Consider the following 13912-nt stretch of genomic DNA (forward strand, 5'->3'; position numbering starts at 1 on the left):
ATTTAAAGTATGGTGGAGGGAGCATCATGGTTCGGGGCTGCTTTGCTGCCTCAGGACCTGGACAGCTGCTATCATCGATGGAAAAATTAATTCCCAAGTTTATCAAGACATTTTACAGGAGAATGTAAGGCTATCTGTCTGCCAATTGAAGCTCAACAGAAGTTGGGTGATGCAACAGGAAAACAACCCAAAACACAGAAGTAAATCAACAAAAGAATGGCTTCAACAGAAGAAAATACGTATTCTAGTGGACCAGTCAGAGTCCTGACCTCAACCCGATTTAAGATGCTGTGGCATGACCTCGAGAGCGGTTTTCACCAGACATGTTAAGAATATTGTTGAACTGAAACAGTTTTGTAAAGATGAATGGTCCAAAATTCCTCCTGACCGTTTTTCAGGTCTGATCCGCAACTACAGAAAACATTTGGTTGAGTTTATTGCTGCCAAAGGAGGGTGAATGCAAGGGCTCATACTTTTTCCACCCTACACTGTGAATGTGTACATGGTGTGTTCACTAAAGACATAAAAACATATCATTGTTTGTGTGTTATTAGTTTAAGCAGACTGTGTTTGTCTGTTGTTGTTACTAAGATGACGATCAGATCAAATTGCATGACCAATGGATGCAGAAGTCCAGGTAATTCCATAGGGTTCACATACTTTCTCTTGCTACTGTAACTTCATTGAAATTATGTGAAAACAACATGGATTCAACCAGTGTGTCAATTAAATGGAAGAAAGAATGGTGGGGATTTCAAGGAAAACAGCCATTTAGAAGTCTGTGGTTACCTAATGTGAATGGTGAGGGGAGAAGAGGCAGGATTCGGTTTGACACACACAGCCATGGCTTTTATCTGCAGTGTCACAGATACAACCCCCCCGGAATGTCCGCTGACTGGCTTACACTCTGTAGGATGGCAAGGATCATGTCCAAAGAATGCCAGCAGCACCAATGACGTAAGTCAGAACGCTACAGCAAGTAAGAACGCTACAGACAGCTATATTGATCCTCTAATACAGGACTAGTAAAGGCGCAGTGCACTACTTTTGTGAGAGAAAAAAATTATAACATATATATTTATATATTCTGATTTTTCAGGGGTCCCGCAGCACCCCTACTTCCCGCGGCTATGTGAATAGGGTGCTATTTGGGACTCACTTTGACTCTTTCCCCTGGTCACAAAACATTAGAGGAAAGGACATGGTAGTTTAATCTGTTACACAATAATTCTTGTTCCACACAGTTTCATACCAGGGTTCAAATACTATTACAAATATTTTTAACACATACCTTTTTTTGTGCTTTTTTTCCTGCCAAGAGTTTTGAATTTTGGGGAACTTTCTATTGGTTCCATTGTGTCAGGCAAGCTTAATCAAGCCCTAGAGTATTTGAAATGATTTCGAATAGTATTTGAACCCAGGTCTGCATAACACTCTATGCTCATGGGAGTGCAACAGGTCAGCATGACGGCCGGCAGAACGGTGTTTACCGATCTTTTTATGCCACAGATAACGGTTGTCTGTCTGCTGCATGTTGTTTTGTCTTTCTTTGCGATTGGAAGCTGTCGATGAACCCAAAGGTAAACGCAACTGTGTGAATAACTTGGTTCTCGTCCACTCAAAGCTATGTGTGACGCTGGTATGGTGTCTTATGTCCCCTCCTCTACCCCACTGGTTGGCTACTTTCACAATCCAGTTCAAATGAACAGTATGTTTGTCATAGGCTGCACAGCAAAAATACAAGAGGTATCTGGCATAATTTAGCTCTAATAATTATGCTAACATAACATAATTTTCAATACATTTGGTCAATAGATTTACTTGGTGATATATACGCCTATAATCAATAAATCATGACATTTACAATAATTATGTTTAATCTCACAACTCAAATGAAGACCGGATGTAAACAAGGCTTCAGCTCACTAACCACCTTCATCTTTTCGTAGTGTGCTGGCTCAGTCCTAACGTATTAGCCTGGTGACAACGAGGTTACTGCATGCTTTTATTTTATTAAATGGGAGGAAACGGAGAAGGAACAGGGAAATAATGGACCAGTAGCTCCATCTGTGTTTCGGGCTGGAGAACAGTAGCAAGCAGCAGCAACAGCCCTGTACGAGGTCTCTACCCGGTGTCTGTCATTACAAGCTGTGAGTTGCTAATACAAGCTGCGCGCACTCCGCATCTCCACTCTATCCGGCCCTTTTCACTCAAGGCATTCTCTGTGCGCACTTTACCATGTAGCCAGACGCACAGAGTCGTGCCACATACATTTATTCATTTTCTTGCGTAGACAAATTTTCAATATTTCCGATCTTTTTTTACAACTTATTTCAGCATGATGGCAAATTATCAAAGGTTGTTTATTTTGGAAGGTGAATTCAAATGGCAGAGCTGTCAAACCTCGTTTCGGCTGAACGTATTGGAGAGGTGTTTGAGAATGTTTCATGGTGGGAAATGAAGACCCATTGAACTCAGATAAACGGAATAAAGTTTTACATTGGATTATATTTAATCGATTTTAAAGGTAAGGAAAATATAGAAATTTGTCATTATCTAAATGCAATGTTATATCGGGTCTTACAATTTTCCAACTGACATTTTCTGTCAATTTAGGTGTATGAAAAAATGATCTAGTCTATAATTCTTATTCAGTCATCATGGTAAAGAAACAAGGGAAATCATGTTTGTTGATGTTATTGAAATGATTAAATATTTAAGCTTCAAATCCTACTATCGCTTTACTCTACTTAGTTTTTCAAATGTATTGTCACATTCATAGACTGAGTGATTTATGACACTATTTTATCAGATAACTGTCATTGGATTAACACTTTCATGTTGCGCGAATTTCAATTTTGATGGTTCCAATCCCCGACCATGTTCTGATCATCGGCTCAACAGGGTCTGTTGCTGCAAGAACAAACAGATGAGTAGAGCTCCTTATCGTCTACTCCAGATTTTCCACACAGCCCTTTAAATCACTGCGCTAAACGTTGTTGTCAGAGTTACTGTGTGCCTGTAAAGACAGAGCGCAGTAAGCTGGCAGAACAAGATGGCAAGCTATCAGGTGCATCGTGCCAGTGCTCTACAGTGCGTTGAGTTAGAATACGACATAAGGGGCGGCAGGTAGCCTCGTGGTTAGAGGTTTGGGCCAGTATCTGAAAGGTTGCTAGATCATATCCCCTGAGCTGACAAGGTACAGATCTGTCATTCTGCTCATAAACAAGGCAATTAACCCACTGTTCCTAGGCCGTCGTTGTAAATAAGAATTTGTTCTTAACTGATTTGCCAAGTTAAATAAAGATACAATTAAATTTAAAAAATAATAATAATAATAATAACATGTAAGGATCCAGTGCTTCAAAAGACAGAGCAGAGTAAACTGTCAGAACAAGGTAGAAATCTGTCAGGTAGTGCCTGAACAGCACTCATGTGGTCTATTCTAAACCAGAGCAGAGTAAACTGTCAGAACAAGGTAGAAATCTGTCAGGTAGTGCCTGAACAGCACTCATGTGGTCTATTCTAAACCAGAGCAGAGTAAACTGTCAGAACAAGGTAGAAATCTGTCAGGTAGTGCCTGAACAGCACTCATGTGGTCTATTCTAAACCAGAGCAGAGTAAACTGTCAGAACAAGGTAGAAATCTGTCAGGTAGTGCCTGAACAGCACTCATGTGGTCTATTCTAAACCAGAGCAGAGTAAACTGTCAGAACAAGGTAGAAATCTGTCAGGTAGTGCCTGAACAGCACTCATGTGGTCTATTCTAAACCAGAGCAATGTAAAGCGTTGACCCAGCCAGTGAAGAGAAAGTGGTGTAAACTGGCAGACAATCTATCAGGTGCCTGAACAGAGATCTATTATATTATATTCTAAACCAAAGCAATATAAAGCATTGAGCCTGAAGAGACACAGGAGGAATGTTTCGGAACAAGACTTCAATCTATCAGGTGAAGGTTCAGCCCACACATTCCATTTTATTATATTCTAAATCAATACACTGTAAAGCATTAAGACAGCCTTGGTCTATGCGAGCTGCACCAGAACGCCTTGGAGCAGGAGCCGATCTCCTGCTTCTGTAGCGTGAGGCAGCTTGAGTAACCTCATGGACAGGACCCTAGTCTATGGCAGGGCCCTACCCGAAATCTCATACCTCCTTATCTCCTTAATACTGAGTGCCAAGCAGAGACGTATCAGGTCACATTTTTACAGTCCTTGGCAGTGTGTGAATTGCAGGGGGGGAATGAGACATGAGCTCCCCTGAATGCAACAAGGGTCAAACTTGGGGGGGGGGGACTCTAATTTATGGGTCCAGTCCACTAGCGAACTATCAACATTGTTTCAACTGGGCCCCTCCCAGTTTTCCACACCAATGAGCTCGGGACCGACACAGACAGCTGTATTTTCATCCCGTATTTCAGCCTCTTTTCTATCAGGTGCCAGTCAGCCCACATGCTGTCTATTCTATTGAGGCAGTGCCTGAGAAGACAGAGGGAAGTAATCTGGCAGGACAATGAATCAGGTTTCTAAACAACCCACCTGAGCTCTTCTAGTCTATTCTTCTCTATATTCTATTCTATTTCATTATATATTTTAATTCTACCACTAGGCTTAGATCCAGACTACTGAGACTGAACCACTTGTTGACAAATTGCTCAATGTTGCATTCAATACATACTGTACAGTGCATCTATTCATAGTTCTGGAGCCAACGTCCACCCACCAACTTCATTTCAACAAGTCCAAAATGTACATCTAAACATGGAGCAAACATGTTGCATCATGCATCTGAAATGGCACCCTATTTCCTATGGGTCCTGGTCAAAAGTGGTGCACTATGTAGGTAATAGGGTCCCATTCGGGATGCAGATTATAATAGGTAATTACACTGAGTGTACAAAACATTAGGAACACCGTGCTAATATTGAGTTACACCACCTTTGCCCTCAGAACAGCCTGAATTTGGTGGGGCACTCTTCGAGGTGTTGAAAGCATTCCACTCAGATGCTGGCCCATGCTGACTCCAATGCTTCCCACAGTTGTGTCAGTTGAGTGTGAAAAAACGAACAGTAATTGCCGTTCTTGACACAGGTTTAAAAATCCTTCTTTAACCTGTCCCCTCCCCTTCATCTACACTGATTGAAGTGGATTTAACAAGTGCCATCCATAAGGGATCATAGCTTTCACCTGGCTTCACCTGGTCAGTCTGTCATGGAAAGAGCAGCTGTTCCTAATGTTTTGTATACATCAAATAAAATGTTTATTTGTCACATACACATATCTAGCAGATGTTATTGCCAGGGTAGCGAAATACATCAGTGTATAGTAGTGTTGTGAATTTAGTGCAATGGTAGCAACCGTTTCAGTTGTTAGGCTACTCTCTTTGTCTCTGGCACGGTAAGTGACGAGCTAGCTTTTCATTAAACAAAATAATGAGGATTTCTATCAGCCTAATCAAGGTTTTCTTACAAGGCTGGATTTCTTCTAATGCGACTGGATTTATGTATAATGCTTCAGGGATAATGCTTTAGGTATAATGCTTTGGGGATAATGCTTTATGTATAATGCTGTAGGGATAATGCTTTATGTATAATGCTTCAGGGATAATGATTTAGGTATAATGCTTTGGGGATAATGCTTTATGTATAATGCTGTAGGGATAATGCTTTATGTATAATGCTTCAGGGATAATGCTTTATGTATAATGCTTCAGGGATAATGCTTTATGTATAATGCTGTAGGGATAATGCTTTATGTATAATGCCTGGAGCCGCTTGTGGATTTGACAGCTCTAATGCAATTCCACCTCTGACACTGCCAAAAAAACGCTATGTGGGTGTCAGCTAGCGTGGACCTGATAGAATGGAGCCCACGGTCTGCGCCCCAAATGCCACTCTATGGGCAGTGGACACCCTATGGGCCGTGGACACCCTATGGGCAGTGGACACCCTATGGGCCCTGGTCAAAGTAGTGCCGCACAAAGGGAGGGAATAGGGTTCTATTTGGGACTAACACATGGACACGTGGCCCAGGCAATGTCATCATCTGTTTTACTGTTTTGTTTTCAACATCCCAAATACCCCTCCCTCCTCCTCGTATCTGGTGTTGCTTATTTAACACAACAATACCCATATCTCAGACGCCTCCGAGGCAGCTTTCACTGTGCAGGAGGTGCAATGACAAATTGGCATAATGAAACATGTTATGATGTTGATATTATCTCAGGTTGGCAGGGGCATCCCTCCCACTACGTGCTGACACCGAACTGCACTCTAATTTGACTCTGTCACGGCTCACTGATTTTGGTGCCGCAGTCCTTCCTTTCTTTCAATTACATAGGCGGGAATCATTTACATACTCATTTGCATTCATTCTCACCCCCTAATAAATACACGTTTTCTATAACAGTGTAGAGGAGTAACCTTTGGGTTGTTATTTACTGAGGGAAGACTATAGTCTAGTATCAAGTGAAGGACAAGCACTTCTCAGGAAGGGGGCTGTGACTGGGGAGTTGACTGAATGACTTCCCTATGGTATGCGTGTGTGTGTGTGTGTGTGTGTGTGTGTGTGTGTGTGTGTGTGTCTGTGTGTGTGTGTGTGTGTGTGTACGTACGTACGTACGTACGTGCATGTGTGTGTGTGTCTGTGTCCATGCATACGTGTGTGTGTGCCAATGACTGGAACGAACTGCAAAAATCTCTGAAGCTGGAGACTCTTACCTCCCTCACTAGCTTTAAGAACCAGCTGTCAGAGCAGCTCACAGATCACTGCACATAGCTCATCTGTAAATAGGCCATCCAATCTACCTCCTCCCCATACTGTATTTATTTATTTATCTTGCTCCTTTGCTCCGCAGTATTTCTACTTGCACATTCATCTTCTGCACATCCTACCATTCCAGTGTTTAATTGCTATATTGTAATTACTTCACCACCATGGCCTATTTATTGCCTTACCTCTCTTATCCTACCTCATTTGCACATGCTGTATATAGATTTTCCTATTATTGACTCTGTTTGTTTATTTCATGTGTAACTCTGCGTTGTTGTTTGTGTCGAACTGCTTTGCTTTATCTTGGCCAGGTCGCAGTTGTAAATGAGAACTTGTTCTCAACTAGCCTACCTAGTTAAATAAAGGTGAAATAAAAAAACATGTATAAAAAAATGTGTGTGTGTGTGTGTGTATGTGCATATGTGTGTGTGTGTGTTGCAGTGTGCTAGACGAGCAGACATGACAACATAAATTAGCTGGAAACCTGTACTCAGACTTGTGATAAAAGACAGACCTGAAGCTGTTCCATTTTGTATTTAAAAGGAGAGAGAATTCCAAGGGGAGCTCTCCATACACACACCAGGGCCCTACTGTTGCAGCTTTTAATCTGCTGTGTGATTACACTTGATAAGGGCCTTTAAGGCTGAATGGTAAAAGAAGTACCCAACATGCTGTGAAACCAATGACTGAGTGCATAAACAGCTAGGCCCTCCTACAGAGATGTCATGACTCAAGTCCCTCACTAATGCTTTTGTGTGGGCAGTGATGGCCCAATTCAATATATTTCAACGTATTCTCTGTGAAACAATGAATTGTACAGTGCCTTCTGGAAAGTATTCAAACCCCTTGACTTTTATTGTTACAAAGAGGGATTCAATGGATTAAATTGTCATTTATTGTCAATGATCTACAAAAGATACTCTGTAATGTCAAAGTGGAAGAACAATTCCAACATTTGTAAAAAAAATATATATATATATATATATATTGATAAGATAAGTATTAAACCACCTGAGTCAATACATGTTAGAATTACCTCTGGAAGCAAGTCTTTCTGGGTAAGTCTCTAAGAGCTTTGCACACCTGGATTGTTCAACATTTGCACATTATTCTTTTTTAAATTTTTCACGTTCTGTGAAGTTGGTAGTTGATCCTTGCTAGACAGCCATTTCCAAGTCTTGCCATAGATTTTCAAGCAAATCTAAGTCTAAACTGTAACTAGACCACTCAGGAACATTCAATGTCATTTTGATAGGCAACAGCAGTGTATTTGGCCTGTAGGTTTTCCACTAGAATTTTGCCTGTGCTTAGCTCTATTCTGTTTATTTTTATCCTAAAAAAACTCCCTAGTCCTTGCCGATGACAAGCATACCCATTACATGATGCAGCCACCACCATGCTTGAAAATATGAAGTGATACTCAGTGATGTGTTATGTTGGTAACTACAATGTTGTTGATCCATCCTCAGTTTTCTCCTATCACAGCCATTAAACTCTGTAACTGTTTTAAAGTCACGATTGGCCTCATGGTGAAATCCCTGAGCGGTTTCTTCCTCTCTGGCAACAGAGTTAGGATGGACGCCTGTATCTTTGTAGTGACTGGGTGTATAGATACACCCTCCAAAGTGTAATTAATGACGTCACCATGCTCAAAGGGATATTCAATGCCTGCTTTTTTTGCCATAAACAGATTAAATACTTATTGACTCAAGACATTTGATCTGTCATTTGTAAAAATAAACCTACATTTAATCAATTTTATATTCAGGCTGTAACACAACAAAATGTGAAAAAAGTCAAAGGGTTTGAATACTTTCTGAAGGCACTGTATATTTTATCCCAAATGGGTTCCAAATCAGGGGACATGTGCCCTCGGTTAATGGGCTTTAATGGAGCATGATGCCTATGCATTCGTGGACAGGATATAGGTCTATCCCCATCAATTTTCGAAGATCATGGGGCTTACCCAGTACTGATTACCACAGACTGACTGTAGACAGAGGCTGCAGCTGAACCAGCCAACCAAGAGTCTCTCTCTCAACAGACACCTCCAGGGCCAGGGTCCTCATTTATAATGTTATGTATATTTCACACTCAATTTCTGCATATGCCATTTCTGAAAAGTCTGTGCACTTACAATAATATTGAGATGTATAAACGTGGCACAAGCCATACATTGCATGTTTCCCGTTATATATCAGGCCTGTCATAAAACTGTGTGCGCCCGAACGAGCATTAAAACTCTGCCTGGAAGACGCCTCCATTCACCTTTTATATTAACGTCCCTTATTTCCTGTATAATGTGGAACTATTGCCATTAGGCCACTGCATGCAAACGACATTGTTGTTCAATATTTAGTTTATCAACAGGTTATTGGGTTTATACTGTATCTCCAGCCTTGGTATAGGCTCTGAGATTAAATGGGTATTGATGTCGCGCTCCTATTGCACGTCAATACTGTAGCCTGCCCATACCGTCAATGATTATTTATGTATGCAGGACTTACAAATGAGGCCCCAGGAACCAATGGTCTGAAGTGTGATTGCAACACAGGTTACACAGTGGTTACCAAGTTACATAAGGACATTAGTAAATATAAACCCAATGCATTGGAGGTAGGGGAGAGCAAGCTGCCCTGTGTGCCAGACCTGGGTTCAAATAGTATGTGTTCTTTGAGTGTTTGATTGAGTCTGACTGGAGTGCCAGAGGTGTGGGGTTTACAGTTCTGGGACTATTTCATTGGTTCCATTACTCCAGGCAAGCTCAATCAAGCCCAGGTAAAGTATTTCAAAAGCCATCCCATCTCTTCCTGGTTTGAGACAGGTTGTTATTACAGTAGTCTGTGATGAGCATAGTTTTATTGAAACAGCACAAGCGTGGCACACTCATTAAAATCCTAATCAATTAAGTCAACAGCATGTGCCATCCTCGGAGCTGAGGGGGGCAGAATTACCTGCATTGTCTGGAAAGACAATCACTTTTAGTTATGCTACAGTCTACACTTAAGCATTTGTAGACAATCACAATATTCTTCATATTGTTATAGTCAGTGGTGTAAAGTACTCAAGTAAAACTACTTTAAAGTTCTACTTAAGTAGTTCTTTAAGGTATCTGTACTTGGCTATTTATATTTTTGACTACTTTTACTTAACTACATTCATAAAGAAAATAATGGCAGACTCACTAAACACACATGCTTTGTTTGTAAATGTCTGTCTGTCTTGGAGTGTGACCCTGGTTATCCAGAAAAAAAAAAGAAAATTATGCCTGTTTAATAATATAAGGAATTTGAAATAACTTATACTTTTAAGTATATTTGAGCAATTACATTTACTCTTCTTACGTAAGTATATTTATAACCAAATACTTTTAGACTTTAACTCAAGTAATATTTCATTGGATGACTTTCACCTTTACTTGAGTCATTTTCTATTAAGTTATCTTTACTTTTACTCAAGTATGACAATTGGATACGTTTCCCACCTCTAGTTATTGCTAATATAATAAGCTAATATTATCAAACGTGTTCAAGCCGAGCTTGGACAAAAAGGGTGCTAAACAGAGGGACTTGCAAATCCAAAACAATTTACCCCAAGTAACCTCAACTTAGAAAAACAAGAACTGCAATGTTCTTTGAGGTTCATTAGGGACAAAATAAAGTAAGATTGTTTCTAATGAAAATCTGAGGGGGGAGGGGAACAGAGAGTAAATTTACATTTATATTTCGTAACTGTGTGCTGTTATATTTTGTGAGGCCTTTCAAAAATGTTTGTTCCCTACAGAAAGAGACAGAGACAGTGCGAGAGGCCATATTGATTCTGAGGGGCACCACATTGATTCTGTTATTTTCTTCCATCCATGCAGGTGGGATGTCATAGTCCGAATTCCTTGGATATCTGAGAGACATTGAGGAACCAGTGGCACCATGGACTCCTGGGTGTTCCCCTCCTCGCTCCCCAACCTAACCGAAGAACCCCTGATGTACGACAGCTTTATTCTGGGCAACGAGTCAACGGAACCCAATGGTACCTATACGGGCGACAACACGTTCAACCAGACCAGCACCATGGTCATCACCTTCCTCTACTTCCTGGTGTGTGGTATCGGTCTCTGTGGCAACGCCCTTGTGATCTACGTCATCCTGCGCTACGCCAAGATGAAGACGGTCACGAATATTTACATCATGAATTTGGCAGTCGCAGATGTTTTGTTCATGTTGGGGTTACCGTTCATCGCCATTCAGCTGGCGCTGGTCCACTGGCCGTTCGGTGCGGTGCTGTGCCGCGTGGTCATGACCGTGGACTCACTCAACCAGTTCACCTCCATCTTCTGCCTTATGGTCATGAGCATCGACCGCTACCTGGCCGTTGTGCACCCCATCCGGTCCACCAAGTGGCGCAAGCCACGTATGGCCAAGAGCATCAACCTGGCGGTGTGGGGGGTGTCACTCCTGGTCAACCTGCCTATCATAATCTACAGCGGTTTAATCACCAAGCACAACAGTTGCTTCTGTACCATCGTGTGGCCGGAGCCTGAGGAGGCCTACTACACCGCCTTCATGTTCTACACCTTCGTGCTGGGTTTCTTCCTCCCGCTCATGGTCATCTGCCTGTGTTACCTTCTCATCATCATCAAGGTCAGTCTCATGGTCATCTGCCTGTGTTACCTTATCATCATCAAGGTCAGTCTCATGGTCATCTGCCTGTGTTACCTTCTCATCATCATCAAGGTCAGTTTCATGGTCATCTGCCTGTGTTACCTTCTCATCATCATCAAGGTCAGTCTTTGTCATCTGCCTGTGTTACCTTCTCATCATCATCAAGGTCAGTTTCATGGTCATCTGCCTGTGTTACCTTCTCATCATCATCAAGGTCAGTCTCATGGTCATCTGCCTGTGTTACCTTATCATCATCAAGGTCAGTCTCATGGTCATCTGCCTGTGTTACCTTCTCATCATCATCAAGGTCAGTTTCATGGTCATCTGCCTGTGTTACCTTCTCATCATCATCAAGGTCAGTCTCATGGTCATCTGCCTGTGTTACCTTCTCATCATCATCAAGGTCAGTCTCATGGTCACCTGCCTGTGTTACCTTCTCATCATCATCAAGGTCAGTCTCATGGTCATCTGCCTGTGTTACCTTCTCATCATCATCAAGGTCAGTCTTTGTCATCTGCCTGTGTTACCTTCTCATCATCATCAAGGTCAGTTTCATGGTCATCTGACTGTGTTACCTTCTCATCATCATCAAGTTCAATCTCATGGTCATCTGCCTGTGTTACCTCACCATCATCATTAAGGTCGTACTTGTTTTACATCGTTCTGCCACCACTACGGTGTCCATATTAGGACATAATCAGTGTCACCTCCTGAGACCAAGGCGGACCGACATAGATGAGACTGACTACTGCCATCTTTCTATACTTTTATTTTCATTTCATCCTGACCAAATTGTTGTGACTTATCGTTTGTTGTGACCTATCGTATGTTGTAATGGTAGCACAGTATGTCTACTTTAATCTATCCTCTTCTTCTTTTGTTTTTGCCTGTGCGGTGAAGTGCCTTGAAATGTAGCTATATTTACCTTTATTTTAAAGTGGGCTATACAGATCAAATCTATAATTATTAGGGGTCCTCAGGGATCTGTGTCGGGTCTTCTAATATTGTTTTTTTTAAAGATTGCTATACAAATAAAATCTATCGTTTTTTAGGTGAAGTCGTCAGGGATCCGTGTCGGGTCCACTAAGAGGAAGCGCTCGGAGAGGAAGGTAACCCGCATGGTGTCCATCGTGGTTGCCGTGTTCGTCTTCTGCTGGCTGCCCTTCTATGTCTTCAATGTGACGTCGGTGACAGGAACCATCTCCACCACGCCCTTCCTGAGAAGCACCTTTGCCTTCGTGGTGGTCCTGGGTTACGCTAACTCGTGTGCCAACCCCATCCTTTACGCGTTCCTGTCGGAGAACTTCAAGAAGAGCTTCCAGAACGTTCTGTCGGAAGAAGGTGGGCGGGCTGGATGTGATTGAGCGCAGCGACAGCAAGCAGGACAAGTCACGCATGATGAATGACCCCACGGAGACTCAAAGCACGCTGCTCAATGGAGACCTGCAGACCAGCATTTGAAGCTTGTTAAATCTAATGCATCCCTTATGTGTGATCTATACAGACATCTTTGATTTCACATCAACTCTCCCTCAACCTCACATGCTCATCACACACAAACAAATAAACTAACAAACGCACACACACACACACACACACACACACACACACACACACACACACACACACACACACACACACACACACACACACACACACACACAGTTGTTTCTGCAGGTGGAATCGGTCATCCTGACCTGTTATCATACCCTATGAACAGCTCACATAGGGAGAGTGATTGTAGTTGATCTCATGGTGTGATATTTTGTAAGCATTTTCTTCTCCCAGTGGACGAGATGAAAAAAATGCCAATGGAACTAAGCCCTCATGGTGTCTGCTCCTCAACGGCTGTTAACATGTTCTTTATGTCTCATAGCTCTGTTTATCAACTCTCTCTTTACTTTCTCAAAAGACATACAATGACACGACATTGGGTTTTCCTGGTCGTAAAACCCATACATTGTGATATCTTCATAAAGGAGAGAATACAAACTGTAGTTGTGACTGCTCTCTGGTGTTTGGGTGGAAAGCTGAAGATGTGTACTGAGTGTATTGACACTGGTGGACAGTGACAGGATCATGTGAGGACCAGAACAGGGTTGTGTTCATTAGGCCCCAAACGGAAGAAAAGGGACTGAAACCGGGAAGTGCTACCTGAAATTGTCTAATAAGAAACATGCGTTTTCCGCTGCAGAGCATTTTGACATGTCCCAGACTGTTACCTACGGTTACTGATTGACAGCAGACGAGACTTAACCATGGAGAACAAGGATTTCCTGCACATATGTTTACACTAGCAGGGTGAACCACCACCTCAGTCTTTGTCACATTGTCCTGTAGCCAAGATAAATACCAGACTAGGACGTAGGAAGCATGCCAAAGTGAGACTAGGACTATAGCAGACTCACTGTGTGCATATTGTCTGTTTACAAAGATTGTGTCCAAAATGGTGGGCAGAATGTGGAATTAGTAACATGCCTCTAT

The 13912-nt window shown here is 42.0% G+C and overlaps 1 pseudogene; it reads left to right on the top strand.

Moving 5' to 3' along the window:
• The first annotated feature begins 2433 nt into the window (after positions 1 to 2433).
• On the top strand, positions 2434 to 12997 carry LOC135533972 (somatostatin receptor type 2-like; annotated as a pseudogene).
• Positions 12998 to 13912: the final 915 nt, after the last annotated feature.

Source organism: Oncorhynchus masou, unplaced genomic scaffold (genome assembly GCF_036934945.1).
Source record: "Oncorhynchus masou masou isolate Uvic2021 unplaced genomic scaffold, UVic_Omas_1.1 unplaced_scaffold_2858, whole genome shotgun sequence".
Taxonomy (NCBI): domain Eukaryota; kingdom Metazoa; phylum Chordata; class Actinopteri; order Salmoniformes; family Salmonidae; genus Oncorhynchus; species Oncorhynchus masou.